The sequence below is a fragment of the Hetaerina americana genome, unplaced genomic scaffold, assembly GCF_022747635.1.
Source record: "Hetaerina americana unplaced genomic scaffold, ioHetAmer1.1.p SCAF_72, whole genome shotgun sequence".
NCBI classification, from domain to species: Eukaryota; Metazoa; Arthropoda; class Insecta; order Odonata; family Calopterygidae; genus Hetaerina; species Hetaerina americana.
Genome location: NW_027287339.1, coordinates 1,435,487 through 1,451,432, shown reverse-complemented (window position 1 = coordinate 1,451,432; position 15,946 = coordinate 1,435,487). Strand labels below are relative to the sequence as shown.

Below are 15,946 nucleotides of genomic sequence, written 5' to 3'. Positions count from 1 at the left end.
GCCGGGCGGTCGAACATGCTCCTTTGGAGCAAGTTGGTTGTCCATTTTTGGAAACTTTGGAGGTGGGTTTCCGCTTTCGGAGCGTCTCTTCCCCCTTCCTCGAGTCGGCGTTAAAATATGACGGAGAGTCATGCTAGTGGATCCGTGCATTTTTAACCGTCGGGGGCGACATTTTTGCGCCCCGCATTGTAAATAGATAAATGGTGGCCTTATCCCCTTGTCCATCGCCGGCGGAGAGTGTTTCCCTCCTGAAATATTAGGATTCCCGGTGGGTTTTTAGTGGGGAATATGTTCCAGGAGAGTGTTTTTAAATGAAGTCCTGCTGCCCAGCCGATTCTTATCTCGGAGCCTCTCCCCGGGGCACCCGAGCGTGGCAGAGCACCAGTCGTCGACCACGGCCTCGTGCCTCGGGGTCTTCATTCCTACATCCCCACACTGTCGTAACGCGTTAACCTTTATTTCCTCTCACGTAATTCTCTTCCCAGGTACCTATCTCGCGCGTCATTACAGTCACCGCCTCGCTATTGTCATCAAGTGCTCGGGCGTGTGCGCTTTCGTGCACGCACTCACTCTTTTCCGAGTAAAGGGTTTCTTTACCGTTCTGCGCGGTCATCAACCGAAGGTTGGTTTGACAAGCGACCTTATACTAATTGTGAGTAAGATGTTTAGGCATCCACGGAACGGCGGGCGATTCTTCCCACCGTGTTCCCGAGGCTTCCCAGGAAGATCCTATGGTCATAAACCTTACCGTCCGGGTCAACGTGGACGCACTCCAATCTTCAGCCATATGGCTGCCACGCTGCCTATGTGAAGTATTAATAATTATAAAATCACTTTTTCTGACTATATCACAGTCATTTTCGAGAAAGTAATCAGCTCTAGGTCTTGTTTTAGCTGGTGTCCACCTATAAATACTCTACATCGTTCTGAACGTCTTGCTTTATTCGAACATCAGCAAGGTTTAATCATCAAGGGTTAAGTTATAGTTTATGTACCGCCTACGCTTTCCTAGAGAGCTCTGGTACTCAAAAAATCTTGTGTGAAGCTTTGGACGCCGAAAGCGAACTGATATAGAACACAACCAGGTATTTGCCTGTTTCGTAGATTTAAAAAAAGCGTTTGACAGAGTGAATTGGGAAAAACTAATGAGTATATTGAAGAAAATAGGAATAGATTGGAGGGAAAGGAGGCTAATCCGCAACCTGTACATGTCTCAGACTGCTCAGGTGCGAGTGGGGAACGGGGAGTCCGGTTGGGCAGTGTTAGGAAGAGGTGTAAGGCAGGGTGGCCCATTATCACCGTTGCTGTTCAACCTGTATGCAGAGGAAATGATCAAAGAGTCATGGGAAGACCTGGAGGTAGGAATGAAAGTGGGCGGGGAATTCGTAAAATCAGTTAGGTTTGCTGATGACCAAGCTTTAGTTTGTCAGTCAGCCAAGGGGCTGCAAGCATTGCTGTGTGAATTGGAAATTCAGTGCGACAGGTATGGGATGAGAATCAATATTAATAAAACAAAGGTTATGCGATTTTACAGAAAGAAAAAGGCTAAGCTAAACATTAAAATAGGAGGGCAAAAACTAGAGCAGGTAGAACAGTTTACGTATCTCGGTAGTGGTTTGGGCCAACACGGTCAAAGTAGTAGGGACGTAAGGAGAAGAATTGCGCTAGGCAAAGAAGCTTTCACAAGGAGGAGGGAGTTGATGACGGGGACGTTGAGTAAGGATGTTAAGAAAAGACTCGTAAAAACTTTAATTTGGAGCGTAGCTATGTACGGCGCGGAAACGTGGTCATTGAAGCAGGAGGATAGGCGTAGATTGGAGGCTTTTGAAATGTGGGCGTGGAGAAGAATGGAGAAGGTGAAATGGACCGAGAAGAAAACAAATGAGGAAGTACTTGGTATGGTGGGCGAAGAGAGGGGTTTGTTGGAAGCAATCCTATGGAGGCAGGAAAAGTGGATGAAGGGGGTGTTGACCGGCAGTGGGATGTTGAAGACTGTGATAGAGGGTAGAATGTTGGGCAAAAGAGGAAAGGGAAGGAACAGGATAGGGATGTTGGACGGGATGAATGGAGGAAGAAAGTACTCAGAGATGAAGAGGGACCTTATATAGAGTAGGGTGATGGATTTTGTGTTTTGTTGGGAGTAATAAAATGTTTGTTTGGTAGTTGTGTCCATCCAAAAACCTACCTTAACCGGTAGATTACCTTAAAAAAATATATATATACTACCTTGATCAAAAAGTTCCCGGAATAACCACCGTGTGGCGCTCCCATCGTTCCGATTTGAGTTGTTTTTTTTGTTAAATTGGTACATCTGTTATATAGTATATGAGTGTGTATATACATGTATATATGTACTCGCACACATACATTCTCACATGCACGTGGGTTTTAGGTTGTTCAGTAAATCGTTAGAGAATAGTAGAAACACAAATTATTTTGGGTAGTACAATGCAACAATTTCAAAGTGTAAAAATAACTCGCCGGTCCCTTTTTGTCCGGCCGTGTGCTTTAGTCAGTTTATTACTTAAGCGTCCTTCAAATATTTTTTTATTTTTCAGAGCAATCTCTTTTTAGCTCGATACACTTTTCTCGGTGTCTCCAACAATTTTAAGCCGCCCAGAAAGTAGGATTTCGGATGAATTTCTCGTTCGACATGAATCGTTTTCCGCCGAGCTCTTTTTTCGAGTTTATAAAAAACGTCACCGAGGGGCCAAATCTGGTGAATATAGTGGTGAGTATGTTGTAATAATTTGAACTTTACATCAATAGTTTTCACCATCGAATATGGGAGGGTATTCGTCCGTGCATTGTCCTAATGGAAGAAAATTTTTTCTTTGCCGGTTGTATACTTTTTTCTTAATTTCTTCGGTCAACCGGTGCAATAACGACGCATTAGTGTCTCCAGCTTTCGTTTATCCTTTTTAAAAGTAATCGATGGAGATGATACCACATGCGTTCCAAAAAACCGTGGTCATGACCATGTCTGATAATATCACCGTCTTCGGAGCAGGATCGCCTTGAGAAACCCCCTGCTTCGACTGTTCTTTTGTATCTGGAGTGTAGTATTGACCCCCAAAGTTTCGTTCACAGCCATGTATTGACGCAGAAAATCGCCAGGACTGCGACGGAAAAGCGCCATACCAGCCTCCGAATGGAACGCACGTTTTCGACCATTCTGAGAGAAAACGCGACACTCATTTTTTCTTGCAAAATTGAAAACACTGTGCCTGGCTATGTCTGTGTGGGTTATTTGGTGACTTTTTTTCGGCCACGTATAAATTCATTTACTTAAGTGTAAAGTCGCAACCCTTGAGCAGATGTGCCATGGGTTTAACTTCATTCAGCTCGTCTTTTAATCTCTTTCGGGATTAAGCCTTGTAAATAGAAGCGTTCTAACACCGTGCAAAATTCTTTCTTAATTTTTTTAATTGATGAAAATGTTCTACTTCTTTCTTGTATTGTCTAGTGGTTAGGATACCCGGCTCTCACCCGGGAGGCCCGGGTTCGATTCCCGGTACCGGAATTTTTTTTCCGACCACCGGTGGTGGCGGGATAACGCCCTCGCCTGCCAACCCAGAGGTCACTAGTTCCATTCCCGCCCAGGAGGTTTTTCCTCCGCCTACGGCTTGGTTGTATGTAATTATAATATTGTTATCATTGTTTAAAGTCCGATGTAAAGGCCGAAGTGCTGTCTTCGGACTATGACACGGCGATGGATATAGCTGGCGCGTTTACAGCAGATTAGTGAGGCCTACTAAAAATAAACCATTTACGATACTACGTATTCGTCTCCGCAAATGGAGCCATGTATTAAATGAGGCTGTGCATAACATCATGCCTTACACAGATGCTCGATTTTAACAAACCGTCTGATGGGTGGTGTACTGAACTTGTACGAGGTGCGGTCAAATTCTAAGGTTACCCCAATTTTTTCTCGAGACAAAATTGATGAAAAGATTTGGTTGACCTTAAAATACAAATATGCGGGCATTCTTTATAGATAGAAGACATATGTGGCTTGACCATATAGTACACAGGGTTTTTATAGCTGCCGTCCGTGCAAGAAGCGTTTTCAATTCTAAAGATGAATTTTTTTATCTTACGAGAACAATGAACAAGCTCAATTATCTGTTTTCTCCATTTGCGTGGTTTAACGTTCATTTTAATTCATTTTCAATTGCAAGAGACATGTAGTAGATGTGGATAATGTGCGTGGGGACGACAGTTCAAAGAAGGTCGAACGTCATGGGACGAATATCCCCCTAGTCTCGGAGAATCAATGATTTTCCAGTGGGCAAAAGGAAACCCTACAAAAGCGTTCTAGGCGGTCATGGAATCATGGCGTTGGCGTTGAGAAAAATATTTAGTCTACAGAGATATTATGCTGAAACGTAGAAGAAGTTTAAACTTTTTGGTGAAAGTAGTTCTAGATGAAAGTAAGTAGTAGTATAAGAAGGAAATTAGAAGGCCATAGAAACTTGAACTCACCTAGTATTCAAAGAATTGCGGGAGATGCCGCGACAGGTACTTGAACTGAGTTATCCGGCGATGTGCAAGGAAACTGCGAATATTTCGCAGGGTAAAAATTATTCGTTTTTTTCCTTGCATTTCGATGTTCATCAGCAGGTGACTCCGTTGCGGTAACCGTTGTGGCATTGTTTCCCGCAGTTCTTTGATTTTTTCAAATGGAAACATCATTGCATGTAAACTTTGGCTTTGACCTTGTGACCTGTATCGCAATGCGGACACCTTAGACTACTTGTGGCGTGTAATATTATGAAATTCTTCATATAACTTATTATTACATCTTGATCCCTCATGTAATAATGTTTTCATCATTTAAGTCCCATGAGAGATTCACATTTTAGGAGGACAACGAGGTAATTTAATGGGCGAAAGCACTCGGCCAGAACTCGAGGGTATCCGAGTCCCGGTAAAGGGGAATGATTTTTACGCTGTGAAATTTCTGAATACCACTGCGCTTTGGGACGAAGCTGAACTCATATTGTCCTCGCTCGAGTCTGGTTTCTCTTATTTCTCGTTCAATTTTCGTATTTTAACTAAACTCCTCTTATCAGAACAGTTTTATTCATTATATTTTCATTTCGATGTTTGAGTAGAAATTACTGAACTCTGAGTTTTTTTGCCATGGCTATGAGCTTCCTGAATCCATTACGTGAACACCAAAGACTTCTTCTAGGAATGTTCTTTTCAAAAATTTTTCGGTCTTGATTTTTCAACACTTTAGTCCTTGACTTCCAATTTCTACGGTGGTTACTGGCATTTAATCGTACGATCCCTTTTGCAGAAAGGCTAAATTCTTCTCTTCTCACGAATTATACTATTAAACTCTTATCGCCCTCAAGAACTCAGGAGATGCTCAATCCCCGTGTATTTTCGCACGCTACGCTGCAATCATCAAAGTATTACATTTGCGTAAAAAAATGGCCTTTATATAATCAGTGATACTATCGCTTTGGGTGAATGACGTCAGGCGCCTGGGAATTTCGTGCTTCCACTCTCAATCCCGCCGTGGCCTCTAATGCCAATGCCCCGATTGTGCTTATGGGAGTTAAATGGCGTGAACATAAGATAGTTATCGACGGCAATTAACGTATCAAAAAGGAAAATGCTCATTTATGTTTTGGCGCGTTATTAACTCGTATTTTATGGCAATCATGAAAGATCTGAAAATCGTAAATTGAAGTTAAAACTGACATTTTAGTTCTCAGTTTGGATTTGAAGAACTGAAGTAATGTCATAATATTATTTTATTTCATTTTAGAATAAGTTTTCTCTTGATAAGACTCATCTCAGATGAAAAAAACATTCATTTCAAAAAGTAAAACTGATTAGTATTATATCGAGTGTGAGGTTATCTCGTCTACATGGCATCCTTTAACGTATTTTAAAAATATTCTCATCGAATTCTCATTTAATCACTCTCTCATATGGTTTTCCAGATCTCCGTAACAATTGATGAGATGTACTCTCTTGTATGACTTGTTGCCATTATTTTCTAATAGTTTTCAAGTGTACCAAGATAATTTTTATTTCGATTTGCTTCATGATTTCCTCTATGTGCCAAGCAAAATGATGCATTGTAAGTAATGGACCATAACGGAATAAAAAGGAGTTTTCGCGTGCCTTGAAGCACAACAAGAGGGGCATAATCAATTGGGTAAACCTGAAAACTACCCCAAAAGCAAGTGACGGTGTTCGTCTGCGTTGGAGGAAAAGGGTGCGAGGGAGCAGGAAAAGAAGAAGAGATATACAAGGGATGAAAAGGATAAGTCACATCTTCAACGCATACACATTCCCCGTGGATATGAGGTCAAACATTCCAAGTCGGGATCGTATTCGTTTGGTTCCGTTCATTTTTAGATTGTCCCAAGAAAGATGAAGTCCATGCAAAAGTATATATGAATCTCCGAACTATTTCAATTGCAAAGTTCAGAAGCGAGGCCCAAATTAGATACGCTAAGTGTAAATTTATAATCTTTCGGTCGATGTCGAGATGAAGCCGAAAATACACTAAAATAATTGCTAGTTATCATAAGAGGTTTTATTTGTTGAACATTTTTTGTATCCCACTGAAATCCTGTAATAATCATTCGAACGAAAGTCTCAAAAATAGTAAAAAATATCAAGCTAACTAAGGAATGGCCAAAAAAGTAAATTCAGTTGGCACGGTATTCATAATAATTCAGAATTAAGGTGATAAGTAAATAATTAAATTCATCAAAACGAATATCTTGAATCAGAACAGCAAGTCAAGCCCTGAATGTTTGTAATGTATAATTTATCTAAATGGTCAATCGATACGCTAGTGTATTCTATAGAAGTCACATAAGGGAATATACATTCATTATTATTATTGCTATTATTTGATAGACTTTCGTTTGAGGTAGTTATATTCAGTATGAATATCAATTATAACTTTTAACCCTAGCTTATCAATTACTGCTAATAATGGTATGGGAGCCGTACAATTTCATTTTTTCGGATTTTCACGGGTATGGACTTGATTCAGACCTATTAATACTATTGATTTGCTCGTAAAAGATCAAGTAAGATGGATTTTAATGCCTATTGGAACTAGGAAATAGCTTCAGGAGTCATTTAACGCCTGAGAGTTTTCTTGGTACACGAGATCGCTGTCATGAGTAAAGCTCTTTATTTCATGTTCACATTATGACATCTTATTGACAGAAAGCTTCTGTGTCTCAGAATGTTTCCCTTCGTGAAGTGGTTGTCATACCCACCAGGGGAGAAGCAAGGAGTGATTTAGAAACCATACCTTCAAGCTTTGAACCTAGAAAGCCGGTCAAAGTAGTGCATGGGTCGATGATATCTGTTAAGAAAGCATGTATACACGTAGTTCCCGGGATCGGTGGGGGAGTATTGCGAAAATAACCATATGGCAGGAATGTGCTAAATATTGCGTCATTCGAGGCGTGAAAGTAGCTTATCGCAACCCCGAGGAAGTTGTCTAATCGTTGTCTGCTCATCGCATGACACCCTAATTTGCTCATCGTGAGTTTGTGCCCCGGGTGTTCGTCCATTCGCTTTAAGGAGGCAACCCAAGAGACCGGATGGGGGCGTCATTCGTTTGGTGTGCTCTTAAGGAGTTCGTGATTTCCGACCTCGTTCCTGCTTGAATGCCAAACATCCTTATTCTCCTACTTCCATAGGGAAATCGGTTTTCTTCTCCAAGATTTTAAAATGAAAAATATATCCATTCGAAATAAGATGAGCTGCATTTGACCTTATAAAATATGTCAGTAAATGGCCTGTAATAATGTAGGAGTCTTCTGCTGGACTAGTACCAAATCATGTTAATAGTGGTTACGAGTCTCTTTAATAATAGTTGAATTTACTTCGATATAAGGGTGTATTTAGTAGGATTGGTATTACTATAACTACTGATTTTTAGCTCGGTTATTTACTCATTAACTAAACCGAAATTGACATCCTCGAAAGATTCGTGAAAATTTGTCTTCGTCGATGAATTCGCTGCTTATTGGCCCAATTAAAAATGAATTGTCCACACCTCGGTTGACTTTGGTTTTTAAAAGATCCCTACTTTCAAATTAATGACATCATCTCCTTCAAGACAAGAACACAAATGATTGCTAAATTCCGTTTTTACACATTTGTTGACTGAATATTACTTTCACTTATTCTCAATTATTTTCCAAAGATGAAGTATAATTTTAGAGATGTGATATCCATATACTGACTCCCATGAACTAATTAATGTTTTGGGACCTAATTTTATCGTTGATTCGTCACGATAATTGCCCGTGCCATGGTATCCTGATTGAGCATTTATGTAGATTACAGAGCCATGAAACGTTACGTTTGTCAATACTATGCCTTTTTGGAAAATCCTCATGTCTTACGTATCTTTCGTGATACATGTTAATTTTATGAGATATCTTCTACCAATTAACCACAAATATATTTAAAGAACCAACTGCCCCGTTATAATAAAACTAAGGTACTTGTTCCTGTAGGAGAAATCTTAAAACCTCAATTACACTTTGTTTATATTCTTATTGTATTTAATCCTGAAGAATATGTGGCACCTGTGCATCCGTTGGCTCTGGGTCACCTGTGGCTCTTTTATTTACTATCAAGTAGTAGTATACCTCATTTAAATGAAAATATTTCACAAACAGGGAAGTACCTAGCCACTTAGAACAGTTAATTATAATTTTACTCACTCATACTGAAACACGTACGTAATAAGTATTTCTACAAAAATATTTGGCAATATACCAGACTTGGAGTGACTGGAGAGCCATTTATTGACCATTTTTGGATTTAAACTATTAAAAATTTCATTAATTTTCCATTAATTTTCTAATAATAAAAGTTTTCATTACACTTTCACATCGCTCTTCAACCTTTAGAGGTTATATTTCTTGCTAATAAATTTGTGTGAAAGCTACTGGTATACAGATTACCGGAAGGTGGCGCTATGGGTGGAATGACGAAATGTATATGAAATCGTTCTTTCGCAACATAGGTGTCCTCAAGCACATTTCCTGTTTATCGCCGACCATATTCCAGGGTATGATAAATAATGATTTGTGAGTGTAGGCATATATATATATATTATATTATTATATTACAATATATTATATATTTTTATAAAAATTATTACATATATAATTATTAATATATATATATATGCAAAAAAAGCAGTTCAACACTTAAATTCAACTTTGTCTAAAATCCAAGAATTTGATTTTCATTGGTATGTACTTAATCATGTTTTATGATCTTTTGAGAGGTACTTCATTTGAATTAATATGCACTATACCTTGAAAAGGACCGCGAGAATGTGTGACTGACTGTATTCAGAAGCCAGACTTTATTCATACTAAGGGTGTAAATGCGTTAATATTCTAAAATTAAAAGGTGATGGTATAATGGTTTTTAGATAACACAGGTCTGGATATTTAACCTTTCTCTTGTTGCAATTAAAAGGTTTGCGGGGTAAGAAAGAGTATTTAAAACTATTACTTCTGAAGGCTGTTTCGTACGAGTGGAATTAAGGAAAAATTCCTGTGACAGGTGAAATCTCGAATGCTTTACAAATTTCTAATTCTCTCGGTCTCGATTTGCTCGTAATTATGATTGGAGGGAATTCCATTCTAGCATTTCCAATAGCCCCGTCACAATTAATTTCTTCTCGTTATAAGTTACATTGATCTCTTCTCGAAGCATTTTTTAAAAAAGAAATCTGTCGGATTTTCCGTGAAGATTATCCATTTCCTAAATTAAAGTTTTCTTCCATGGATACCAAATACTTTCCGAGCATTCCAAATGTGACCTACATAAAGCCAAGTAACACATCTTTTACTTTTACATTACATTTGCCTGCACCCCGTCTGATGCAGCCTCTGCTTTTTTTTAAGGCTAACCCGCATATTCTTCAGAATTAGGCCCCATCTATTTCATAATTTACATCTTGTTTTTCTTTTCTTTTATTCCAAAGCTTCAGGGGCTTACATTTTCTTATACCTGTATTACCTCCTCACTACCGACACAGGTGAATGCTCGATGCGTTTCTGGGGATTTGTATATCTGAATGTGATTTGTGGTGATGTGAAGTGAATGCGATATGGGATATCATATCTTGCATTCAATCGATTGGGTGATACTCGATTTCATTTTCGGCATTCGGCGTGCTTCGCAGCACAGTGCCTTTTGAGTCCAGGCATCCCCCCTGGTGCAAGTCGAGAGTCGGACGAACTGTGATGATGAGCTGCTCGAGGAGGATCAGGCGTGACCCAGACGTTGGAACGGAGCCATTTCTGATCTTCCTCAACAAGTATGAGCTAGCGAGCGGCACACATCATCATCAACCCTTGCGGAGTGGAAGGATTCTCAGAATAGGAAGCGGAGGGGGACTGAAGGGAGCCAACGGTGCGTGTGTGTGTGTGGGGGAAGGAGGGGGGGGCAAAGCACGGAGTGAAAGGGCGGGGGGTCCGCGGAAGAATGGGAGCCCGAGTGAGAGGCGAGAGCGTTGTGATATCTGCTTGGGGACGGCGAACGGATTTGGTGATTGAAAACCACACTTATGAGAGCGAAAAATTTACTTTCGGCACTCTTGCCAAGGCCAATTGATTTTCGGCCGAATAGTGATACTGGAGGAATTACGATGAGAGTCCCGGGAGGCACCAAGAGAACAAACGAGAGTAAGGCTACAAGGGAGAGGACTGCCGCATTTAGTAGTGGCCACCTTGGGAATTATTGTGGCCCTACATTATATTGACAGATTGAAACCCCAGAATATTATATGAGAAAGAGACACTCTTACTGACAGATTTAAGTGTTCGCTCTATGCACTACCATAGAATAATCAAAAGTATTCACTCCTACTTTGTAATTTTACAACTTTACTGAAACAAACCCATTACTGCGTGATGTAGATATGTAAGTTTACTTGCGTTTACATATTTGAGTAAATAAAAAAGTACACGTATAAGTGAAGAAAGAAAAACATACATGTATCGTACAAGGCTGGTGTCCTTACAACCCACGCCATATTCCCTTGCGGCGCTTGCGGGTTATTTTGTCTATGTAGTGTTATTTGTGTGTATTGTAGTTCAAGTTATTGCCTTGATAAATGATTTACTCCTTATGGAAAACGGTCCCCTGGCGGAAAAGGGGATCAACAGGTTCAACGCCCACGTCAATGTTACTATTGGTGGTGATGCTTATCCCTAACTCTGGCGTATTTTGGCGAAAATTAGAAAATATTAATGCATAGTATTCACAGATTTAAAATAACTTATTTTAATCATGGATATAATATCCACGTATTTGCTAAAAAATGTGAATTTCGAATTATTTAGTGAAACCACAAGTACGTTATGCGCCGAAGATGGTTATTTCTGTATAATTTCGCAAATTTCCTAACGCTCCTTGCCATTCCATTCTAGTTGTTGTCGCTCCCGTTGCAATTCCAGTTTTTGCATGTCAGACCATTCCAATTGTTTTCCGTCGTCTTGCGATAAAAAATTATTGCAAACAGCGGCGTATTTTAGTGATATACAGAAGAGATGTTTGAGGAATGTTTCTCATTACACATTCTTTCCAGATGATCGTCTCCGATTCCATTCCGTGTTTTAAAGGTCGCAGTCTTCTCCTCTTTACCGATATGTGTATACGGGAATATTTATACATGCAATGCTGGTGTCCAGTCACCCCACGCCACACTCCCTTTTGGCCACTTGCGGGGTTGAAACCCGTTAGCATGGTCTTTGAAAACCAAAAGTATTCGCCACTTATTTGAGTTCTGGCAGCATATACGGTTGCGTGTTTCTTCCTCGAGGTTTCTAGCGTTTTCAAGGAGACGGGGGCTCTCGAGCAGTTAGCGAGGAGGTTACTGTCTGCCGCTCTTTCCCTCTCAGAATTGCGCCCTGGATAGTCCGTCGTATAATGCTAAATTGGTCTGTCATATTGAAATGCTAGGACTTGATTTGGAAGACCAGGACAAGTGGGAAAAGGACTGTCAAAAGAGCCAGTTCTCCTGAATTTAAGTACCACACTAATGGTCACTCGTGTCACCTGGCGCCTGCCCAAAAATACCGTCACTCAAGTTCTCCCAGCCTCTTGGACCTGTTAATGTCTTCACGTCTATCCTTAGTACTGTCACAATTTAAGAGAGAATTTATAATCTTTGGTATTTATAATCTGGGGGTATTGTTTAGCACTACAGTGAAAATCCCTGGCTTCTTTATAGAATAACTGATTTCAGTCCCTTCCTTTTCAAGGCAATTCCTTAAACAGCGGCCACAAGTTTGATATTCCTTGTTTATTCTTGTTGGTGCACAGTGGGCAAGGCTTCCGATTTAAATAGAAAAAAATCTGCTTAATAGCTCCTTCAACTGACTAAATGGAATGGCAAGTAAGACATAGAATAAGTAGCAGCATTTTTTGAAACTTTTATCCTTATGCTCCTGTATATATGTATAACCCGTAAGTGTCACATATCGAAAGTAAGGCATTCAGTGTCTCATCTGAGCTCGTTCTAAGATGGTGATTGTTGTGTAGGCTCAGTGATTTATAAAAAGAAAGTTCCTTAAGTTCCCATGTAGAATGTTTAGGGCGAGGTGCATCAAGGTTTAAGATTTAGCCGCCGTATGCAAATGTTATGAAATGCGCATAATTTAGAGAAGTTGATATTGTGAAACAGAAGTTGATTTCTGCCAATGTTAATTAAAATGTTCAGTCATATTTATACCCTCTAAATCACCGTCCTATCCCACCGTGCTGTGGTGGGAGGATAGGAGTCGGTTCAAGAGGATGTCGCCAGAGAAGAGTACTGGGCGGGACCAAGGGAGGTGGAATATGTGGCGGGGGTGGAGTGGCATTTCCGCAATCTCGGGTGTTCGCTGGGGAGGACAAGGAGCTAGTTCTTTATTTGGACAAAGAGGCGCATTCCGTTCTATTTTTTGTGGCACAGTGTCCGGAAATTCATCCCGTTATAGCACTTAACTTGAGGTACGCGTTTTTCACAGCATTTCGTCAAAACGAGGTTTCCCTAAATGGGTACACGCTAAGGATTCCTCGGGTACCACTGAATGGGACATATTGGTTTTGCAATCGTGATCGGAAACTTAAATATACTTTATTTTACGTTCTCTCTTTATTCAGTCATGAGAAATTTATATCAGGCTAATTGTATAAATTGCAGAACTGTTCCATAATAACAGAGACGAAAATTATTACAATTATTAACTTAATAAAGATTTATTTTTGACTAGTTTCGATGTACTGCATAATTTTCAAGTGAAACTTGAACTTTTCAACACTTGAAAATGATGAAGCACATCGAAACTAGTCAGAAATAAATCTTTATTAAGTGAATAATCGTAATAGTTTTCGTCCCTGTTAATATAACGAAAGTTCATTTTTGACCGAGCGATTTAATATTCTGAGGTTAAATAAACTTTGTCCGTTTCTGGGTTTTGTTAAACTTGAATTTGACAAAAGATCGAAACGCGAACATTGAAAACTGATAAAAGTCAATTGCCAGAGCTCACTTTACTTGCTCGCAAACGTAAAGTTTACTGTGGTTATTCCGAGGGCATGAATTAATACCTGTGGTAAAAGTGGCATTATAACGATCAAGTAATTGAGGTTTTCTGTCATTTCGGCTCTGTTTCCTAGAAATTGAAGTCATTAAATGCAAACCCCAAAAGTGCAATTAGTTTTCACATCGTATTAATCACTAGTTCGTAGGAGTAAATGGAATATTGAAGGTTGGGATGCACAATCACATAGCCTCAAGTGTTAAAGGAAACCGCCTGTAATTTAAAGATGTTTCAATGTTAAAAAACGATTGTTCTAGAAACACCTATTTACGAAAGAATTTTATTTCGCACAAATGTTTGTGTTTAATGGTATTAATTAGTGTATTAGGAATTTTATAAATCTCTATGCTATTAATTAAAGGAATTCCCGCATGAAAATAAATACTTATCTGCTAAATTTCTCCATGACAATTTAATTTTATGCACGCGATTCTCCATTATATGCACGTATTGTGCGAACCGCCACACTGGGGTGTTGCCAGTAACGTTGATACTTTAATTGTGAAGTTTTTGAAAGTCTTGTTCTAATTTTGTTGAAGTGAACATTGGCTATATTTGTTTGTCCAAGAAAATGAGCCGGTATATCGTTTTCATCGAATGGGAAATTGCCTAAATTGATTTCAGTTTCTCGAAAGTTTTAAAAAGATTTTATAACTCACGTGACTTACTTTTATGGAGGACAGAAGAACATTTTGTTTTGTTTCTGGTTGGAGGTTGGTGGTCCAAGCCGAATTTAGTAATTTGCTTGAATTCCTTAGAGTAAAAGGAAAATTTGATTCGACTTATTCTTATCATTCGAAAAAATCGGATCTGATGGAAATCATTCGGTTAACACATAAGAGGCGAACTTCCTGATAGCTGTTTGAATTTTGTCTTTTGGCGACTTGTACTGAATTTTATGACCTTAAATGTCCTTGTCACTTCGTCCACTTTGCGTGTATTTATAAAAAAAACTCACCAGTACGTAATGACTCCCTCGAATACAACGCGTAATGGTATAAAAATGTGGAGCGAGGCCCAAAAGCGTCCCTCTAATATCCCTCGAGAGAGAGAGAGAGTGTCGAGGGCGTTGGCTGCGACCACCAAATCACCCGTCATGTACTTGGAAGCTGCCCCAATTCGGATGGTTAGGTGCATCTCCAAATGCAATTCCCGGCACCTGTGTCAAGCGACCTAAGTGGTGTTGCTTCACGGTGCAAGGGCCGAAGGAGAAGCTTGGCTTCGGACATCCTTTGGAGAAGGTTCGTAAAAATAGCCCACCGCTGCATCGAGAATGCTTGTTTGCCATAAGGCTCAAAGGGAACTTTAAAGAGAGAGTGAGTGAGAGTGGAAGAATGCTGATACACCACATGGATAGTTGGTGGGTAACACGTGTGAATTTTGGAATAATTTTGACTCATAAAGTGTGTGGTAGAAAAAATAAATATGATTAAACATGCTGGATAATTTATGTATGATAATGATTTAAAATAAAACGCCTCTCCCTCAATAATTTTTAACGCTCAGCTCAGCCTTTAAATTTCGTTTCCGTAATCATCTTTTATTGGTAGCTAATCGACGTGAGGTAGGATTTCGAAGATCCCTTTTATATTATTACACATCGCCATGCACCTTCGAAGCACGCCTGCACAACTTAAATTCATTTTGTTCGAGCTATTTACTGCTGACTCTTCAAAATTTCCTGCACCTTCCATGTACTTCAAAGAGACTTCTTCTCTCGAAAAGTGAAGAGTCAGGCGTGATGTTGTGGAATCGAGACATAATAAAAACTTCTAGAAACTCTTAAAAACTTTACCTGATGATGATACAGTATATCGAAACCATGGTCGGAAATAAAGTTTTAACTGTGGAAAATTGCAACGAAGTTTTTATTATGAGACTTCTCTCACCAAGGAATCGGCCCGGCAAGTTGAAAGATCTGTGGTCCTAGTCCCAGTCAAGGATACTCTTTTACGCTTGTAATCTATTCGATTCCTCCTTCCCACCATTCCTGTGTTGGTACATTGTGTGTGTTCCTATTCCTTTTCCTTATATCTATATCAATTTGAATGAATATTTATTCGTCAATTGAGGGGTTTTCGTGTTTGAATGTGTGTATATGTGGTTTATGCATACATCTTAGCATACCTCCCACCCTCACCCTCCACTGAAACTCAAAACAATGGAACAGGCATTCATCTGGCCTAGATTCCTGGAATTACCCAGGTTAGACATTAACTACCCCGATCTTCACATATTTTCATCCCCCCTCCGCCCCCAACACCTTCCATATATCTCCCACCCTTCTATAAATCCCCCTTCTAACTCTTCCCATCGCAAACCTTTCCGCA

At 39.7% G+C, this 15,946-nt stretch overlaps 1 non-coding gene across 1 annotated transcript; it reads left to right on the top strand.

The window, feature by feature from the left end:
* Window positions 1-3,451: 3,451 nt before the first annotated feature.
* TRNAE-CUC (transfer RNA glutamic acid (anticodon CUC)) lies at window positions 3,452-3,523 on the top strand. The gene has a single exon. It is a non-coding gene; the product is annotated as a tRNA-Glu (tRNA).
* The last annotated feature ends 12,423 nt before the right edge of the window (window positions 3,524-15,946 follow it).